Source organism: Vicugna pacos, chromosome 31, assembly GCF_048564905.1.
Source record: "Vicugna pacos chromosome 31, VicPac4, whole genome shotgun sequence".
Lineage (NCBI taxonomy): Eukaryota > Metazoa > Chordata > Mammalia > Artiodactyla > Camelidae > Vicugna > Vicugna pacos.
The window spans coordinates 22,755,253-22,774,939 of record NC_133017.1 but is presented as its reverse complement, the minus strand read 5'-3'; the positions used below and the strand labels follow the sequence as shown (position 1 = coordinate 22,774,939).

General features: G+C 54.7%; 1 protein-coding gene across 3 annotated transcripts in view; it reads right to left on the bottom strand.

The window, feature by feature from the left end:
- Positions 1 to 18,901, bottom strand: part of LZTS1 (leucine zipper tumor suppressor 1) — a 49,189-nt gene extending 30,288 nt beyond the window's left edge. For 2 of the 3 annotated variants that reach the window (XM_072952765.1, XM_072952764.1), the window contains exon 1: positions 18,646 to 18,901. The gene's annotated coding sequence lies outside the window, so the exon portion shown is untranslated. Of the gene's footprint in view, positions 1 to 17,113; positions 17,181 to 18,645 lie in introns of those variants that run through there. The other variant, XM_072952766.1, reaches the window with a different exon arrangement.
- Between the last annotated feature and the right edge of the window lie 786 nt (positions 18,902 to 19,687).

Here is a 19,687-nt window from a genome sequence, read left to right as displayed (position 1 = left end):
ATTTCGAAAATTTACTGCACAGGCCAAAACCCACTGGATTAAGTAAAGTTTTGCCAAAAGCAAATGACAATCACCCTTTGTAACGTTCCTGATTCCAGCCCAGGGCGGGGCCACAGGAGCTAATTAAAAGTGAGCCCGGTCCTTCCTGGGGCAGCTCAGTGCCGGGCGTGCCCAGGCACCGAACCCCCTTTCCCTGGTTGAGCTTCCATCCCAGCAAATAGAACCACTCCTGAAAGAGGAGCGCTGGAGGAGCCCTTGGACCATCCTCCCATCACCATGGCAATGAAGATGCTCTCATTCCCTCAGGCACTCCGCCCCACCCCCACCCCCGTCCTTTTCTCAGTTCTTTCTTTGGAAGGATCGGCCCTGATCTTCCGGGGGCATCCCGCGATCGGCTGCGCCCTTCCTCCTGCTTTAATCCGCCCAGTAATAGTGCTAATTGGAGGGACTCGGGCCCCTTCTGCAGCCTTGTTTTGTCAGGCGTAAAAGTCCTCTCTAATTTTCTGGACGCAGATACTGCTCCTGCTGGCACCCTTCCTCGGGAGTTCAATTGTCCCGCAGACCTCATGAAAGGCCCCTTACAACTGGCTCATTCACTGTCCCTCATTGTCCCTGGCCATTCATCGACATTCATTGGGATAATTCCTCCTGCTGCCACAGGCACGGCGGCGCGTGCACATGTGTTCAGACCCCGCGTCCCATTAGCGGCGAGGACACTTGAAATGAAGAGCAGCGCCGCCTGAATGCGGAACCGCCCTCCCCCTCTAATAGCTGGGGAGTCCCCTGCACTAATGTTATTTCAAGAAGTACCAGGAGACTTGGTGGCCTCTGCAGAGCAGGCAGGCAGGAAGGGATGGGGGTTGGGGGGGGGGTCCTATTCTAAAACACAGTCAGCTCCACCACCCTAGACAGATAGTTTTCCCCTCCCGTTCCTCCCAGAACCAGCTGGTTCCAGAGATCCACTCTCCCCCTTCCTCTTGGCTGTTAGCCTGGCATCAAGGCTCTCCAGAAGCCAGCTCTCGAGTACCTGCCAGGCTTCTCTGCCGCCTCCTCCCTGCAATGAATTCCACTCCTATGATCTGGGTCTCATCTTGGCTTACACATTCCCTCCAATCGCTGCACGGGGACCGGCCGGTTGCCATGGCAGAAGAGTTGCTCTACCTCGGCAACTCAGCAGAAAACGGTGTCTTTCAACATTTTTTAAGGTAATGGTTAACAAGATGGTTGTTAGGGCTATGGAGAAGGGCATCAGAGGAAGCAGAGCAAGAGGAAGCCCATGAATTAGGAGAGAGAAGAGAAGAGAAAACCAGTGGGCTGGCAGTGTTCTCTTCACGGTCATCTCCATCATCTGCCCATCACGCTGCAGCCCCCCACCGCTCTCGGACCTGGCCCCCAAATCAGGCTCAGGTCTCCCCTGAGAACTGAAATCCCCCTACCAGGCCTCCCAGGACCGACTCTAACCCCACCCTCCCGTGAAAGAGACACTCCCTTATCCCCACCAGCGCCCACAGGCCTTCCGATGCTCCCGGGATCCTCGGGGGGACCCTCAGTCGGCACTTAGAAGGCCCCTCCCACCCCGCACATGCGCACATCGTAACTACTCAGATGAGAGCCCCGATCTCCGGTGGGAAGAAGCAGGGGCTCATAGCTCTGCAACCCCCGCCCCCGAGCACCCCGTGGGAAGAGTCTGCCCCTCCGCAGCTGCTCCCCGGGCCCTCTGGGATCCCCCACCCGCAGGCGAGCAGGTCGGTGTTTGCTCGCCTCGTGAGAAACAAGGATGTTTGTCCTCCCAGGACAGATAGGACCTGGGGGGCCCTCGCTCTTGAATGGGGGCGTTTTGGAAGCAAAAGAGCCCAGGCTTTCAAGTCAGACTGATGTGGACTGTACCGTAACTAGCCATCAGGTCTTGAGGCAGCTACGTAACTGCTTTGAACTCTATAGTGTTTCCTTTTTGCAGTTGTAAACGGCAGTTGAATTTCAAGGGCTAGGCAATCATTATAAGCAGCTGTCCCGTGTCGTGTAGGAAGTTTAACAGCATCCCTGTCCTCTATACATTAGATGCCAATTGTACCCGTCTCTGCCTCCCTCCCCTGCCCAGTTGTGACAATTCAAAATGTCTTAGACGTTGCTGAAGGTTCCCTGGGGGGCAAAGTGGATCCTGGTCAAAGACCACTGACATACACACCCTGGGGGTTGTTCTGAAGATTAGCCAACGTGATAGCTTAAGTATCTGCATATAATAGGTGCTTAGTAAATGTTAGTCCCATTTGATATTTTAAGTAGAATCTGGCAGAACCCTCCCTTCCTCTGGGGCCTCCGAGGTGGGTGGAGTGGGGATGGCTCTGGAGAAGAGCTGGGTGGAGGATGTCTGAGCCCAGCGCCCTTTCCAGGGGCTTCACTGGTCTCAGAGGAGACCTTTCAGGGATGCTGAGGTGTGTCTCGGAAGTGGCTGACAGGAGAGGGGTGGTGGAACGGGGGGCCCAGAGAGGGAAGCCGGTTCAGCAGATTCCTGGGGGGAGACTTCCAGTCAGGTGGCCCGTTCCTGCTTCAGTGTCTCCTCCCAACCTGGTCGTCCTGGGGAGACATCTGGCCCACTGCAGACAAGGGACCACGGCTCGTGGGGAGGAGCAGTTCGTACCAGGGCGAGAGGGTGTGGGAGCACAGCTGAGACGTGAGCGTGGCTGGGGCCCAGGCGGGTGGGACTCAGGAGCACTGGGGGCAGATAAAGCTGGCCCCGGAGGACAGGCCGCCGGGCCGCCTTGCCCTCAGCACATCTGCCTTCGCAGCTGCCACGTCCTGCCTGCCCAGCTCCAGGCCTTTCCGCTGGGGCTGGAAGACGGAGGAAGGAGAGAGCTCTCAAGAGGCTGGACTTCCTTCTGGATTAGAATCCATGGAAATCTTCCAAAACCATAGTCAGGCTTTCGTGAGAGGGAACACTGAACCGATATAGGGAATCTCAGAGTTGCCCAAGCTATGGACACCGCCCACCTCGTGTGTGTGTGTGTGTGTGTGTGTGTGTGTGTGTGTGTGTGTGTGTGTTAATGGTAGAGTGGTAATAACAATGGACTGGAGGCTTGAACGTGCCCCTCTGGGCGATCGGCTAGTTGTGTGGTCTGGAGTGAGCCATCCTCTCCCTTTATCATCTGCTCTCTGGTAGCCTTTCCGATACAGACACTTCGAGAGGTGAGATCGGGGACCAGACAGGCTCTGAGAGGACAGAAAGGACTGCGGGGGTACACCCAAGGCCAAGTTCAGCCTCCTGCTGCGGGAGGCGCAGGCTGCACCAGAGCCATTCAAAGGGAGTCACTGGGTGATAGGTCTGAGCTAAAAGGTGGAGCCCAGACCCAGGTGGGCCGCCTCTGGGAGGCTGGAGCACACGGTCCTCTAAGAGCAAGGAGGTCAGTGTGTGACAGGAGCTGGGAGCCCACAGCCCTCGGCTCGGGGAAGGGGTCCAGCAGAGCAGGTGAGGGAGACCGGCCGAGCAGCGGGAGAGGGGGAATGAGTTTATTGCTTGTTTTGGTTTGGTTTTGGTTTTACTCATGAAAAAGGGTCAAAGACATGGACGTTTCACATTTTTTTGTAAATGGGAAGTTGCGATTCAGAAGCCCCAAAGGTGCATTCTTCACGTGTATGTGTCTTGGGTGGGGAGCTATGGGCCTGGCCCTGTGGGTCCCTGGCCCGTCTGTGGTCCCTCCCTCTGCACCTACCTGCTCCTTCTCTGCCTAGCATGTGGCGACGACCTTCCAGACAGCCCGAGCCTCTCTTCCCACTCACCCTTCTGCGCAAAGGTCTTCTAAACACAGATTTCAACACCACATCACTTATCTTCCTGATAACCTTCTCCTGCTCCCAGGACCAACACCACCACCTGACAGTGTCGGCAAACCTCTCCGTTAAGAGGGGAAATCAAAAGGCTTGCGTTGGAAACTTATCTGCTACTTACTTCCTCACGGACAGAACGTGGCCGAGACTCTGAAAGTCTCTGAGCCCCTTTCTTACCTCTGAAAGGGCATAAGGATCTTACAAGTGACCTCACAGCTGTGCAGGGAGGATCTGTGACACAGTGGGTGGGAAAGGGTTTTACAAACTGTGAAGTGCAGGACCAATGTTACACTCCATTCAGGTCTCTGGGACCTCCTCTCAAAGTCAGTTCAAGGCAGTTTTCTTACGGTTCTTGGGTGATTTCTCTCCATAAGGATTCTCCCTCCTGTAACTGGCCCAGCAAATCCTGCCCTTGAGAGCTAACGATTTTCCCAACCTGATGGCCTCCTTCCTCGCTTCACCAACTGTACCCTTGGTATCCGTACCTGACCTGCCTCAGCTGCTCTGCACAAAGGTAAGAGTCAGCAAGCCCTGACGGCATGCTTGGGGTTTACCCAGCATCTCATTTAGTCCTCGCGATCAATCTGCCAAAGTCTCCTGATACCACATCAGGACATGAAAACCACCTGTACTTCTATATACCAACAATAGATAGAGAAAAATTTAAAAATATACCATTTAAAACACGTCTATGCCTGAGAACCACCGAAGGTGCGAGTGACCCCCACGCTGAAAACTGTGACGTATTATTGTGACAAATTAAAGAAACTCTAAACAGATGTGGACATGACAGATTCATGGATTAGAAGACCCAGTATTCTAAAGATTTTAATTCTCTCCAGATTGATCCAGGCAGTCAACACGATCCCAGGCAAAATCCCACCGGTTCTATGTTAAAATGCAAAGGACCACGAACAGCCAGGACTGTCCTGGAAAAGAACAAAGCAGGAGGGTGTATTTTACCAGACTTCAAGACTTCTGAACTGATTAAGTAATTAAAACAACGCAGGACTGACATAAAGGGAGATAATTGAACTGAGTCCAGAAACTGTCCCGCACACATATGATCACTTGATTTATTCCATAGGGGGCAGCGCAGAGCAATGGGGAAATAAAGCGTATTAATTTCTCCTGGGTCAACGGGTATCCATCTATAAACAAGTGAATCTACCCCACTGCACACAAATAATTTCAGAGGAGCTGTAGACATAGACGCCGAAGGTAACACGCGAAAGCTTCTAGAAGAAAGCAGAACAACAACTTCTCGGCTCTGGGGTCGGCAGAAGCGTCTTAACCAGGACACAGGAAACACCACCCATAGAGGAAAAATACTGATCAGTTAAGAATTTCTCTTCATCAGAGGTCTCCACTGCCAGTGAGAAGGCGAACTGGAGAGAGTGGAAGATACTTACAGTATACTTATCTGACTAAGGACGCCCATCAAAACACAGAAAAGAACTCAAATCTCTAATAAAAAACCAGAAACCGAATTAGAAATGAACAAAAGGTTTGAATTAGGAACTTCGTAAAATAAGACACGCACATGGCCAAAAATATGTAAACAGGTGCTCATCGCGATTGGTTGTCAGGGAGACGCAAATTAAAACCACAATTAAATATCACTAAACAGCGGATAAAGAAGCCTGTGGCTGAATGTTCTTCAGGTATGGGACTAAACACCGCACACACATGATCGGGTGCAAACTGCACCCCAAGGTACCCTGAGACGGGGGCACTATTACTGTCCCCCATCTGGCAGACGCAGAAAATGAGGCCTCAGGTGGCAGCGCCTGGCTGTGGTCAACAGAGCGCCAGTCCTTCACCGCCAGGACAGACCTCACCCCCCCCCCCCCCGCGGCCAGGGACGCCGGCTCCTCCAGACCTCACCCTAAACTCTGTTCCCTCCTTCACCTCCCTCTGCTCTCTGGATTCGATCTGTGATCCCTTTTAACCCCTTTCCCCCCCCAGTCTCGGGCCACTGCTGCAGCCTTTCCAAGCTTCCATCCCTGATCTACTGGGGCTAACTGTAGTACCTGCTTCATAGGATTTCTGCGTGTCCTGAGTGAAGATTTCTTTGTCAAACACTCAGGATGTAATTAAGAGTTTAGTACATGGCAGCGAGTGTTTTGTCGCTTTTTAACCTACAGGAATCGGTAACTCAACACCACTGGGGTCTAGCCCCAGGCTCAGACTCCTGGTGCATTTTTTCCTCCAACTTTGCAGGTCCCTAGGCTCTATTTCTTTTCTTTCATTATCTAAAGAACTGGGGACATTTCCATGTGGGGCCTTTAGAGATTAGAATTTAAAAAAAAAAAGATGAATAATCAATCTATCAATTGTTAGTCAAAATTGCTCTTACAAAGTGCTTAGAAATCACAGATCTGACCAATAGATGGTGAACTCCCTGAGGACACTCTGGCATCCCCGGGGACCAGCACAGAGCCTGCCAGGTGGGAAAATGCAGTTCATTCAAGGAAAGGGGGAGACAGTCAAAAACACGGCATGCACAGGAGGGAGCGGTCCAGCCTCCCATCCCACGGATATGGGGTGGGGGTGGTTAGAGGCTGGGGTGTAGCTGGAGCCACCTCCCCGTGTCCCCTGTGAGTGCCCTGAGTCATAGGCAGCCAACAGCAGCCCAGTCCCGGATGTGGATGACATCAGAAGGCCTCTGTCTTCCCCGGAGGCGTTTCTGTGGGTCTCTGGCCTGAATGTTCATGCCGGCCTCCTCTGTTCAGCCCACACGGTTTCGGCCATCACCTCCTCGAGGAAGACTGACCAGTGGGTCTCTTCACTCGGATCCAGGGAGGGAGGAGGGGAGGACAGAGTGGGGGAATCAGGGTACCATCTCAGCTCAGCAGCTCGGGCCAGGAAGAGTGGACAGGAAGCAGCACAGGGGCTGGCTTGCACCAAGTCTTGCGCTGGATCTGACTGGCACTGAACATCCTGAGGTTTTCGGGCAAAGGAAACCTTCATAGCCCCACTCTTAGAAACCAGACGCTAACTTCTATGCCTCAATATGGTAACATATTTGCCTTCAAAGATGGAGATCCCAAAAGGCCCTGTGGTCCTCAGAAGTGGCTGATCACTGGGGTCCCTCTGCCATCTGCCCCTGCAGCCTTGGCAGCGCTGTGCAGCCAGGAGAGGCCTGGGCATGGCAGGGAGACAGCACAGCGAATAGACTGGCTCTGCACTTGGCTGCTCCCGGAAACCCTCGCCGGCCTCCAGGTCCCTGTCCCTCCGCGGCTCCTGGCTCAGGCAATAGAGCCCGGTCCTTGCTGCTGGCGTTGATGGCGGGGAGGGGAGTGAGGGGAGAAGGGTTCTGGGTTTGTGTTGCCAACTCTTTCTCCTACTTTCCCATCCTGGGACACACCTCCCCAGGGCCCTACTGGGTGGAGACATCTTAAGCAGAGACCTTAACATGCATCATTATTTTTGACTCTTGGCAGACTTCCCTAAAGCCACTTTACGCCAATGAGAGTGAGACCTAATTTGGGGCTGCCTTATGTTGCTTTAACAAGTTTCACATCTCTCGTCAGCTTCTGAGTCCACGAGGTACAGTCAAGTGGGAGTTTAATAGCTGCCGTCCCAGGGGCCGTGCAGAGAGCAGTCCTTTGAACTCTGTCTGTCTCCAAGGTGGGAGGTTTCCACCACCCCCTAATTTAAAGGGGGAGGGCAGAGAGGGCCCAGAGGCGAGTCTCACGGCTTCCTTTGTTCTAGGCAGCTCACTGGGGTCCCTTCAAGCTCTCCCAGGCCTAGAATCTGATGGCCCCGCAGCTGAGCTGGCGTCCCCCACCCCCTCCGATGTTCCTAAAAGCCATGAGCCTTCTCCCCGACAGATCCATCATGCTGCAACGGAGAAGTTGCTGGACTCTGAAGATTGGATGCAATGTCAGATCGGGTGGAGGAAATCACCTCCATCCTCTGAGTCACACTGTTAAAGTGGGAAAGTTTTTTCCACTAAAAATGTGCACACACGTGCACACACACACACACACAACCACAGAGGAAGAGGAGAAAGAAGGCAATAGGGAGCTCTCCTGGGAGAAGCACTGGACACAAGCTTGCCTGTTTTTCACTTGCGAGGATGCCGGCACGTGTTCCTGTCGGGGACGCACATCCCCGGCAGGAGCAGCTTCTCCGGGGCTCCCCCATCCTCTCCGCCAGGCTGCCTGCTCCCATCTTGTTTAAACGCCTTTTAGGCAGAAAAAAAAAATGTCTCTCTAATTTTCCAAAGCAGAATTTCACCCCTCGGTCTTTCGTGGTCTCCGATGGGAGGGCCAGCTAGCCTTGGGTCCTCTCGCATCTGTCCACCTCCCGTGAACTGAATGCAGAGAGAGAAGTTTTATTTTATTTGTTTTTCTTTCTCCCCGCTTCCTGACCTTACGTGCTACATAATCCGGAAACTGATCCAGATGGGAAAAGACACTGGCTTTGAAGCAAGAGGAAGGAGGAAAGAGCACGGAGGCGCGGTATAAGCCGCTTCTATCCAGACATTCACCCTGGGGAGACACCCTCCTCCCCTCAACTCAGCTCCATGCTTGTGCTCAGGACGGTGCTGTGGGCTCTTCCTCAGTAGCTCGGGGCAGGAAGCGTGGACAGGAGGAGAGGAGAGCCCTGCTGATGGCAGGGTCCCTGAGCGCTCCCCTCCTCTCCTGCACACGCATTTGGGATAAGCCAGCGCGAGCAAGAGATCCACTGTCAGTGCTTGGGTCCTGATGTCGGGGCGTTCAACGACGTCGTGGTCCTCTGCTCGACATAATTTCATAAGCCAATTCCAATTTAGTCAAACTGACCACAGGGATGGAGCTCCCGAGTGACAGAGGTGGAAGGGATTCCCTCCCATAGGGTTTCAGTTACAACTATGCCCCTTGACCTTAACCGGAATAAGCAGGTAAGAGGGTAGCTGTCCCAGGCACCCCCGGGCATGTGCCTGGACCACACGTGCACAGACAGCTCAGCCTCCTGCCGGGTTTCCTTCCACTGGAGCCGATGGGAAGGAGATAAACTGAGCCCCTACTATGTTTCTCACGTTTTTACTTATACTGGCTCAATTTTTATAAAAATTCTATGTGGGACACAGTGCATTTTACAGATGAGACAACTGAGGTTCAGAGAGGCTAAGTGACTTGCCCAGTGTCACACAGCTATTAGGTAGCAGAGTGGGCATCTGAACAGTAGCGTGATTCTCAAACCCATGTTCTTTCTGCTGGCCACTCACTCCCAAGCTTGCCCACAGGATTGGCAGGCATGAAAAAGCCCACGCCTCCCCATTAAAACTCACCTGCTCCCTCTGCCAGGGCTGTTGCCATCCAGGTGAGTTAGAACCGCACGGGGAGCCTCAGGGCACCTGGCATGGGCCGCAGTGCTTCCCAAGGAAGGACCTGTTTCCAGGTATCCCCTTACTGGAGACCTCACAGGACACTGCCACGGCTAGACAGCTTTTTAGCAGGCAAGAGGGAAGATCTCGGGCAGGTTAACTGGTTGAGGAAACTTCCAGAGGAAAATGGTGAATGGTGTTCAGAGAGCTTCACAGCTGTTGGCAGAGAACTCCTGGCACCCTGCTCATCTGATACTGAAGGAGGTCCCGGCTTGATGAGACCTGCCTCTCCCGGCACCGGGGCGCACACCTGCCTCCTATCTGGGACTCTGCTCCAATGTGGCATGAGCACTCTGGGTGGTTAACGTGGCTGGTGGCACCTGCAGCTTCCCGTTTTGTTTGAGTTCAGTTTAAACTGAGCACACCCAAGACGGAGGCAAAGACCTTGTTTTGCATTTTTGAAAGGGGCAACCCGCATAGGAAACCTTCAAGGTCCCGTTAGCCGGGAGCTCCTCAGAACCCTTCTTAGAACAAAGGCATCGGCTGAGGAACAGAAGGAAAGAAAAGATCCGAAGTGCTCAGAGAACCAAGGAAGAAGACGAGAGAAAGACGGAGGCCGTGGGCATCAGCTGTCACCGGAGAGCGGGGGCTCCCGGACTGGGGAGGGCAGAGAGCCACAGAGATTGACAGCGTCTCACTGTTGACACAGTCTCGTATGTCCCCTGGGGCAAACCCGCCTAACGCTCCAGGTGTGAGGGTCTGATGAATTCCGCTGGCCCTCCAGTCCTCGTCCACAATCAGCAGCGGGGGAGTGGCTGAAGTGGGAGCACAGATCCTGGTCCCCCCACTGACCAGCTGTGGGACCGTGAGCAAGTCCCTCCCCAGTCTGGGCCTCTGTGTCTTCATTCATTAAAAAAAAAAAAAAGAAAAAAAAGCCCCTGGTGATTCTTTTCAGGTCCAAAGCTAGGAGGCGTTACCCATGAAGCCAGTTATAAATAAGTTCTAGACCCAGAACACTGACCCCTGACCTTTGAACTTGGACTAGGAACTTCTCTCTCCTTGAAGCCAGGGCTGCTTCCAGGCTGCATGAGATCTCAGAGAACGAGTGCTATCCACTAGGAGATGGGGAGGAGGAAAAGAAGGGCGTTCTAATAAATAGTGTTATTTCTACAAAGAAGCCTCTCCAACTCAAGTCCATTGTATGTGCCACTGCTAGACCGACTTCCTAAATAAAGCCAAGTTCTGTTGGACGCCACCCCTCTGCCCATTCCCGCAGGGCTCCGCACTGCCCCCAAGTCACGTGCAAACTCCGAGCTGGGCACACAGGGCCCCCCTCGTTCTGACTCCACTTGCCTTTCTCTCCCCGCCCCTTATCTGTGCCACCCACTCCCTCCCTCTCTTAAAATCCCACCCAGCCCACAGGGTCCTTCTCAAATTCTGTATCTTCCAAGGAGATGTTTCAGACCAACTGCGCTTTGTACAGAGATTTTTTTTTAATGTGTCTGTCTCCTTCCCTAATACCAGGCCAGTGACGCCCCCAAGATTCAGTAGTGACTTCAATGGCTCCAAAAGAACGGGGGGAGGGTACAACTCAGCAGAGCACATGCTTAGCATGCATAAGGTCCTGGGTTCAATTTTAAAAAAAAGCAATGGAACTGGGTTCCTGGGGTCCAGAACAGCAGCTCTTAGAGGTATGTAGAAAAACAACTTGAGGGAGATTTTTGCGGGGAGAATGGTATTTAAGGGTCCTTTCTATCCTGAGATTTTTGGGTTCCCATGCAGAGTACGGTGCATTGCTTCAAAGCAGGCTCTTCCGTTTCCGGATCCATCATGGACCCCCGGCCTTGGAGGTCCTGCTACATCTCTATAGAAAAGTAGTAAGTCCAGCATCCAGAGAAGTTTCTAAGTCAAAAGATGGTTGAGACACCTGCTAGGAGGCCCGGGGAAGCTGAAAGCTCCCAGTGACCCCGGTGGGTGAGGAAATGCCGCCTCGGGAAAGCCGAGCATCCTGCCCCTGCCCGCCTTGCAGCCGCAGCCTCTCAGCAGGGCAGCTGCAGGCCGTCTGCGGGGAGGAGCAGGGCAGCTGCGACCCCCTCCTTCCCGGGCCCCCTCCAGCGCAGGTGGAGGCTGGGGGCTGTGCCCGGCGGCTCTTGTTTTCCCCACCTGCCTGCAGCGCGGTTTGTCTGCCGGCGCCAGGGAGGCGTAGGGGCTGGGGGAATTTGATCGGTAAGGAGGGGGAGGCTGTCTCCCCAAGACGTGAGCACAGTCTAACCCTTCCCTGCCTCCTCCGACCGACTGTACTGCTGAGATGCCCTGCCACGGGGAGGGGCAGAACGGGGCCGAGGCTGAAGGATCTGAAGGTGGTGATGAATCAGGGAGGTGCCCTGAGTGCTTCAGGGTCCCTCTGAAACTCTGCTGCCCCTGACCTTGCTACTGAGGTGGAGAGAGAGGCGGACACAGCCCAGCCATCCTCCAGGCACTGAGGACAGAGCTGCCTCTCAGGGACTGGCAGAAGGTCAAGAGCAGCCTCGGGGCTCCCCACCCCCAGACCTGCACCCCCACCCCGGACATTCTCAGCCTGGTTCCCAGCGCCCCTGCCTCCCTAGCTGCCTGGAGGCTTCGGTTCTCAGGGGCTTCCCACTGTTTTCCTTGGGAAAAGGATGGGAGGGAAGGAACGGGGCGCAGGGGAGGGGGCCAGACTGGGGGCCCCCGGGTTCCGAGGCAGCTTGGGCAGGCGCTGAGTTCCCCTTCCAATCTCTCGCTGGGAGACCAAACAAATGTTATCGGTGACTCAGAGAATCTCCAGTCAAGGTCACTGTGCCCGGCCTGATGCTGTTTCAGGCAGCAGAACCAGCTCTGTACTCCACCCCCTCCCAGCCCCAGGGCACGGCGTGAGCTCTCCGAGAGGGCCCCACGGCCTGGCTGGAGATCCTGGAGCCTTCAGCTTCAGGGCAGAAGCTGCTAAGTTCTGTTTCCCTAGCTGGTCCGGTCTTCTGCGGCTCATTAACCCTTCCCCTCCCGGAAACTTCCTCACCAGGATCGCAGACCAAGCCCTGAAAGCTCCTGTGGTATTCCCCCTCCTCTCGTGTGCCCCGGAGCCCAGACCCTGAGGCCCTTGGGCAGCACAGGGAGGTCTGAAATGGCTGGAGAGGAAGGGCCACCGCTGGCCTCACCACCATCCGCCTCAGCCACCTGGGGCTGAGCCCTGATCGTGTTCAGGGCTGAAGCCACACACAGGAGGCCCGACACACTTTCTCTTTCAAGGAGTTTATCATCTGGGCAGGGAGGAAGGATAGAGGTGAGAAGCTAAATTCTAATAGGTAGGAACAGATGTTCAATGGCCCCGATGCTACCTATGGTAGAATTTAAGGAACAGGGAGCTGGCAGAGGGTGGACACTCTCTCCACAGCTCATGTCCTTTTTCCCTCCAGCCCGGGCGGGGGCAGCCCCAGTAGTGAGTGTACCCCTCTCATCCTAGAATGCCCGGCTGTCCTACTGGGCCAGCACCCCCTCGCCTAGGGCCCACCGCCCCACCATCCAGGATGCCTGGGGTCACCGGGGACAGGTGCTGGCAAGCCCAAGCTCCGCTCCCTGCCTCCTTCGCCTTCTCTTCCCTCTCCCCTTTCCTTGCATGCCGGTGCTCAGTTCTCTCTCTCTGCAGCAGGAATATAATGTTCGGCTGCTTTTACGCCCACTCTCTGAACGCCGCCAGCGAATAATGACTAAGGTGGTGGGTGGAAGTACAGCAAGTTGAGACCAATTTAGCAGTCCGGGGTGCCGGAGGAGGGTGATTTAGCAGCAAATAGCTTTGCAACAGCAAGGAGAGGGAGGATGCCCCCAAAGCCAACCGAACCGGTGAGCCAAGTGTGCAGCGCAGCCCGGGGCCCCCAGGCAGGGGATGCCTCAGCACCTGGCGGGCTGTGCACTGAGGTTAGGTCATGCAGCGGGAAGGGTTCGTCCTTGGACGCCAGTGGAGTTTCAGAGCAATGCTCACCCCCTCGCCCCCATCTCAGCTCGACCTTGGACACCTTTGAGGCACCTGTGTCCTGGTCCCTCCCTGGGGCTGGGAGTGTCCCCTAGCCGGGGCCCTCTTGTTCTATAGGACGCTGGTCTCAGGGAGGGGGCTGCCCAAGGACACTCCAGGTCGCGCCGAAGAGAGAGGCCAGCCCAGGTGGGCGCAAGTGTGGAGCCTGCAGGTCCTGCCGTCCAGGACACGAGGATTCGCATCGGGGGGGTGTGAGTGTGGGTCTCAGAGGAGAGCTTGTCTGAGATGGAGACATGAGGATGAATGGTGTGTGTGCCTGCGCGTCTCTCTGTCTGTCTGTCTGCCGGCAGCCACCTTGAACGTGGTGGTCATCTCCCAGGGTGATGAGCCGACAAGGAAGCGACTCTGTGGGTGATCTGGGTAGGGCAGCTCTTTACTGCCCTTGTTCCAGACCCTGGATGGAACTCACATCACAGCTGTTCCGACACCAGTTTGGCCTGTCACTTAGGAAGAAAAATCACCTCTCTGCTGGATTGATTAGGACAATTAGTTTTAGCTGTTAGCGCACACACAGTCTGTCCTCTGTCTCTTCCACCCTCCCTTCGCTGCCCCCCTGCACCCTCTTCCCACCAGCGCCCCATCCAACTCTTTCCTCATCTGGGAGGCAGCCGCCATGCGTGACCACCTCTGAAGCCTGGTCCCCACGCGTGGCTTCCAGGACCAGCGAAGAGACTGCTAATCTCTGTTCAGTTTGGGACTTATTTGCATACAGATGAGGTGGAAACACTGAAACAGATTATGGAATAAAGCTTGGTATTCCAATGTCATGCCATTAATTCAGATTCTGTGAAGACCAGATTTGCATAATTTCAAGGTGGAATGGACTAAACCTTATGAGCTGACCGGCTGTAAAGAGAAAGAATGGACATGCGATACATTTCGTTCCTTAAGTCAGTCTCGGGTAGACAGCCCATTATGCTAGATACTTCTTAGCTGACTGTTTATTGAGCGTCACGTGTATGCATAACAAATGCTTAGAGAAAAGAAGGGGAGTCCAGAAAAAGGGAAGACTCTCATCAAGCCTGAATTATAATAATTATAAAAGTAACTGAGTTCTTATAATTTTAAAATTTCTCTTTTTTCTGCACATTCAACACTTGTCCACAATTCACTGACCCTAAAACCATGTACTTAATGAGGCTTAACGGTTGGGTGGTTATAGCCCCAGCTGGGACGTCAGGATGGCCGGGTTCAAATCCCAGCATTCCACTTAAAGTCTTGGGTGAATTCCTTTACCTCTGACAGGCTCACCCAGTTTTCTCACCTGTCAAATTGTAGAAGAAATCTCAGAGTTGTCAAAAAAAATTAAATTAAAAATAATAATATTGTAAATCAACTACACGTCAATTAAAATAAGAACTGAAGAAATAATAAAGTACTATACAAATAAAAAGGGCTATTAAAATCACTACCTTAGGAGCTTGGGGACGGTCAGGTCATCTGGCGAGAAGCAGGATGGAGACTGTTTTGCCAAAGGGCGGCTAGAAGCCGAACTGGTCCATGCCTGACTTTGGCTGACACATCTCCACCCACTTCTCCGGACCCTTGGAGCTGGAGATCCAACGCCAAGCTGCACACTCATCTGGCCGGCGGCAGTTGTAGGAGGTGAGTTCCCTCCCATTCTGCATCTCCCAACCCCGTCTGGTCTGAGTGGCTGGCCGGGCTCCCTCGGGGGCTCCCCTTGGAGAGAGAGCCCCATCTCTCTCAGCTCTCAGCTTGCATCTGGGAGCTGCAACCTTGCTGCTATGTTTCTTCTCTAAAGGGAAGGTCTATATCCCTTCCTGAGGTTCACCTTCAAGGTTCAGTTCATGACCGCCTCCTCCCGGGAGTCCTCTAGCTTACCCTCCCTCCTAGTAAGCAGCTGCTGTGCTCAAAGGTAGCACAACCCAGTTTTAATGGACTTGTCACTGGTTCACGTATGCTCCTTGCCCTTCCCAATCCTCATCGCAAATTTTAGTCCCAAACCATGATTTAGCCATTCTGTTTCTCCCCCATTTCCCCACACCTTTAATAAAGCGTGAAATGTAGAGGTTTTCAAACATGAGTGATGACCTTTGAAAGGAAAATGAAAAATCATCACGGACCCCAGAGAAGGCACGTGAAATCCTGATCTGAGAAATAACGCGGTGGTGCAAAGGGCACAGGAGGGGAGTCCCTGGACTCTGACCGTGTGACCTTGGGCAAATCAAGGCCAGATCACCTCCCTAAACACAGTAGCAGTTCACTCTGGCAACAGCACCGTGAGAATGTCCATTTCAGACCAGTGGTTTTCAAACTATGGCCAGCACAAAGATCTATTCAAATGCAAACTCAAAGACCTACCAGTAAACCGCCTACAGATGCCCCAGGCAGATGGATAATTTTTGGTTGGCCAAACCCCAGAAACACCTCATCATTGCCCTGAAACCGCCGCCCGCTGGGGTTCCAAGTGCCGAATTTTAAAACCCCAAGTCTAGATCACACCTAGCCCCTCCCACTTGGATCACTGTACTTCTCCGTGGATGGTTCTGGAGATAGAGTGTGTAGGTTGGCCAGGTGGGGGCAAGGTTAGGTTTTCTTTAGGCTCCCAAACTATTGGAGGCAGAAATGGAGAAGCCCTGTCTAGGCAGAGGGATTGGCCCGATAATACAGGCAGGAAAGTCAGAGGTCACGCCCGCAAAGTGTCCCCAAGCAGATACCTGCGGCTGGGAAAAAGTGCTCCCACCAAGAATCTCTGACAGTTCTCTTCTCTCCCATCACTTTATTAAACAAGCATTTCCTCAGGGCTCCCTCCTAGTAGCCAAACACTATTCCGAACTGGGACTTCAGGGCACAATCTCTGCCTTGAAGAACTTTGCAGGCTCCTTACGAGCACCCAGAGAGCACGGAAAGATGGCTGGGACTCAGAGGAAGGTACGTGGCCCAGACCTAATAAGAGGAGAAGGGGCAGTTTCTTGGAGGAATTGATGTGATGGTTAAAACCAGAAATGCAAGCGGGAGCTAGTTGGGTGGAGGCAGAAAGACGGGGGAAGAAAATTCTGCAGAGAAGAAACACATTCAGAAGTAGCAGAAGAAAGTGGAAAGAGCCAGGTGGCGGAGCTGAGCTGAGTTCAAATCCCTGCTCCTGCACTTCCTCTCCTGGTGATGTTATTTAAGGCTCCGCCTGAGGGGCTGTGCTGAGAATTAAAGGCGAGAACGGATAAAAAGTCCCGGACACGCAGTGTACTGGGTGAACGGCATCGCATGCTGTTAAATACCACCCATGACACTAGCCTATAAACTGCATCACCACAAATCTGCCATCATCACTTTATTCATCCTTGTAGACTCATTTTCTGGCCGAGAGCCGTGCATTTTGGAGGCATCCAATGAATATGTATTAAATGAATGCTGAATAAGCGCAAAGGCACACACATACATTTTCAGGACTAGAAAGCCATTTTTACATAGCTAGAACCCAGCTACCTCTGCGTCCTTACAGGCAGACACACGGCTTCTCGGAACAGCATGACAACTCTTTTGCTCACACGTTCCCAAAGCACTGGATCTCCCACCCACGCTACACAGCAGTGGCCCTTCGATGGCAGCCACCCCGACGCACACCTCCTGGGACACACAGGCAGATGAGGGGCTTTTCCTACAGCCAGACGCACGAGCTGAACTCTTAAAACAGGTTCTGCCTTGTGAGGCACAGGGGCTGCCATAAAGGTTAAAACAGCCATCTCAAATGTCCCACCCTCCGTCTTGCTCGCACACGGATGCCGTCACAGACAACCCTCTTTCTCCATCTGAGTTGCTTCTTACCACCAGTGGACCGAGCATCCCACACTCACATCTAGCCAGCTGAGACCTCGTTCTCGGACCCCCACTTGCTACCGTCTCACTTTGCTCCTATCAGCTGTGGACCTCGGGAAAACCCCACTGGGGAGAACCCAGTGCTTCATGCTCACCTGGTAGGTAGGATGTGAGGGTGAAGGAGATACCAAATGAGATAACGTCTGCGAGGCACAGAAAGCACTGCAAGAAGCAGGGCTGGGGATAAGTACAAGGTGTAAGTAACACGGCACCTGATTAGTGTGTACGCCTCTGCCCGCAGATTTCCACCCACGGACTCTGCCCTTCTCCACCCTTGAACACAAACACCCTTCTTGTCTGCAAATGCTGTATTTTAATACCCATCTTCATGTGCCTACAGATACCCGCATACTTCCAACAGCCGGTATTTTCCCCCAGCATGACCACAGAGAAGTGTTCTTGAACTCAGGGGAAGCTCAGGTTACACACACTCTGCCCCTGCCCCAACCCACTGCTTCTTCAAGGGTCCCTGGGGCAGGAAGAAGGGCCAAGCAGACAGCTCGTCTCTCTGCGGTGGGGCCCTCGGCTCCCACGATCAGGCTGCATTTCCAGTAGAGCCGGAGACCCTTACTGGGCATGGCTCCTGCCAAGAGCTCTCTAGAACTTGGTGCCCCCACTAGTTAGCTAGCAGCCAGGGCCAGAGCAGAGGGGCTGACGGCCCCAGGACAGTGCGGAGAGACTGGAAGAGGAAGGACCCGGGAATCTTAGATGCTCAGCGCCCCAGGCCCCTCCTGGTTCCTGGGAAATTGAAGGCTAACACGTCTGGAGCGCTTTCCTGAGCCTGACACCCTTGTGGGCGAGCAGAACACTCATTTCCTCCACAGTTTAATCCTTTCCACTTGGAGCAGGAAGGGGAAAGCCCTTGGTGTGTTTCAGCGCCTGTTGCTTCTGAGTTGTGTGCTGGGAAGCCTGGAGTTAAGCCTGTGCAATGGGGTGTGTGGTGGGGGGGCAGGGGTGGTGAGAGTGGAGGTCTGGCTGCCTGGGGTGGCTGAGAGGAAGAAGTGAATGTGGTGTGTGTGTAGGTGTGAGACTGTGTGTGTGTTGCTTCGGCTGAACTGCATATCCAGGACCCGCAGCTCCAGAGGGCCACTTAATTGGGTTCATCACCCTCCATTCCCCTCAGCCCCTGTGACCTACTCCTACGGTGAAGCATTGCAAACCTCTAACTGCCTCCGTGTCCCCGCCACCAGCGCGGACACAGCCCATCTCCAAAGTTCCAGGCGGCGAAGTTCAGCGGCCGGCCCGGCTGTCAGACCCTCTCGCACACCTCCCGCTGGCTCGTCTCCGGACCTCGGTGTCACCCAACACCCACGTCCGGCCACATCAGACTCGGGGCCGGGAGGAGACAAACCCCGTCTGCGGGAGACGGAGACAAAGACGGAGGACGGACGCACCATCCTTTCTCCAGGCCCGGGACCAGAGCCGCCGCACGCGCCCCGGCAGAGGGGAAGCCCTGACAGTTACATGTGGAGACAAAGACACCTGGACAGACGCCGGCACAGACAGACAAAGACCTGCGGACGCGCCGGCACGCCGCGGGGAGCGCAGCTTCCCCGGAGCCCGGGCGCCGGGCGCGGCCGCGGACCCTTCTCTGGAGCGAGCGAGACCCTCGGCCACCGCACCTTACCTGCCCCTGCGCGCCCGGGGCTGACTTGAGGTTTTTTTGGGTTTTGGGTTTTTTCAGTTTGTTTTGCGACGGGCTCCCGTCTCTCTTCTCCCGGAGCTGCCGGGCCGGGCGGGTCCCGCGGCTGCTCGCGGCTCCGGATCGCTGGACGAGGCGGGCAGAGAAACTTTCGGCCTCGCCGCCCGCCCGGCGCCCGCCCGGCGCCCGCCCGCTCGCTCGCTCCCGGCGCGCCGGCCTCCGCGCGGGCCCCGGAGCCGCGGGCGGGCTGGAGAGCGGGGCGGGCCGGGCGGGGCGGGCGGGGCGGGGCCAGCGCCGCTCATTGGCCAGGGCGGGCCGGGGCGGGGCTGGGCGGGGCCGGCGCCGGCGCCCCTGATTGGCCAGGCGCGGCCGACGGCTTGTCCTTGCGGCTCCCGGGCCTTTGTTCCCAGCTGACAGCTGGGGCTGCTCTCGACCTCCGGGCTCCTCCGCATCCGCCTCCCGCACGGGGTCCCTGCTCCCCCAACTCTCCGTTCTCACTTCCAGCACATCTCTCCGCTCAGCCCCATCTGCTCAGTCTCTCTCTCCCACCTCTTTCCCTAGTTTTTCTTTTTTTGTCCTTTTCTTATTCCCCCTTCTTTATCGCCTCCCCCTGTAACAGCCCTTCTTAGAAGTTTCGTTTTCCCAGCACCATCTCCCCACGCCAACCCCTAAACCCTGTGAAAAGTCTGGATTTCTAGGTCAAGACTGCACCAGCAGCCTAGTGAGGGTCGTTGGCTCACCACGCCGGGATCATAGACTGGGGCCCAGACCACTGGCACCCCACTCCCAAGACAGTTCAGAAGCCAACTTTTCCAGCTCCCTCCCAGGGACAGAGTTTTAGGTGAAAGCTGAGGCCTGGTTTATAGCTACTCATCTCACCCAGTACCTTTCTAACACGATCATTTTCTCTACCACCCTCACTTTCAACTTCTAGCCTTTGAGCTGGGAGGGGGCCCAAACTTACAAATTTTGTTTGCACAGAGGGCTAGTTAAGTGGGGTTCTGGGTGTTGCATAAGGCTGGGGTTC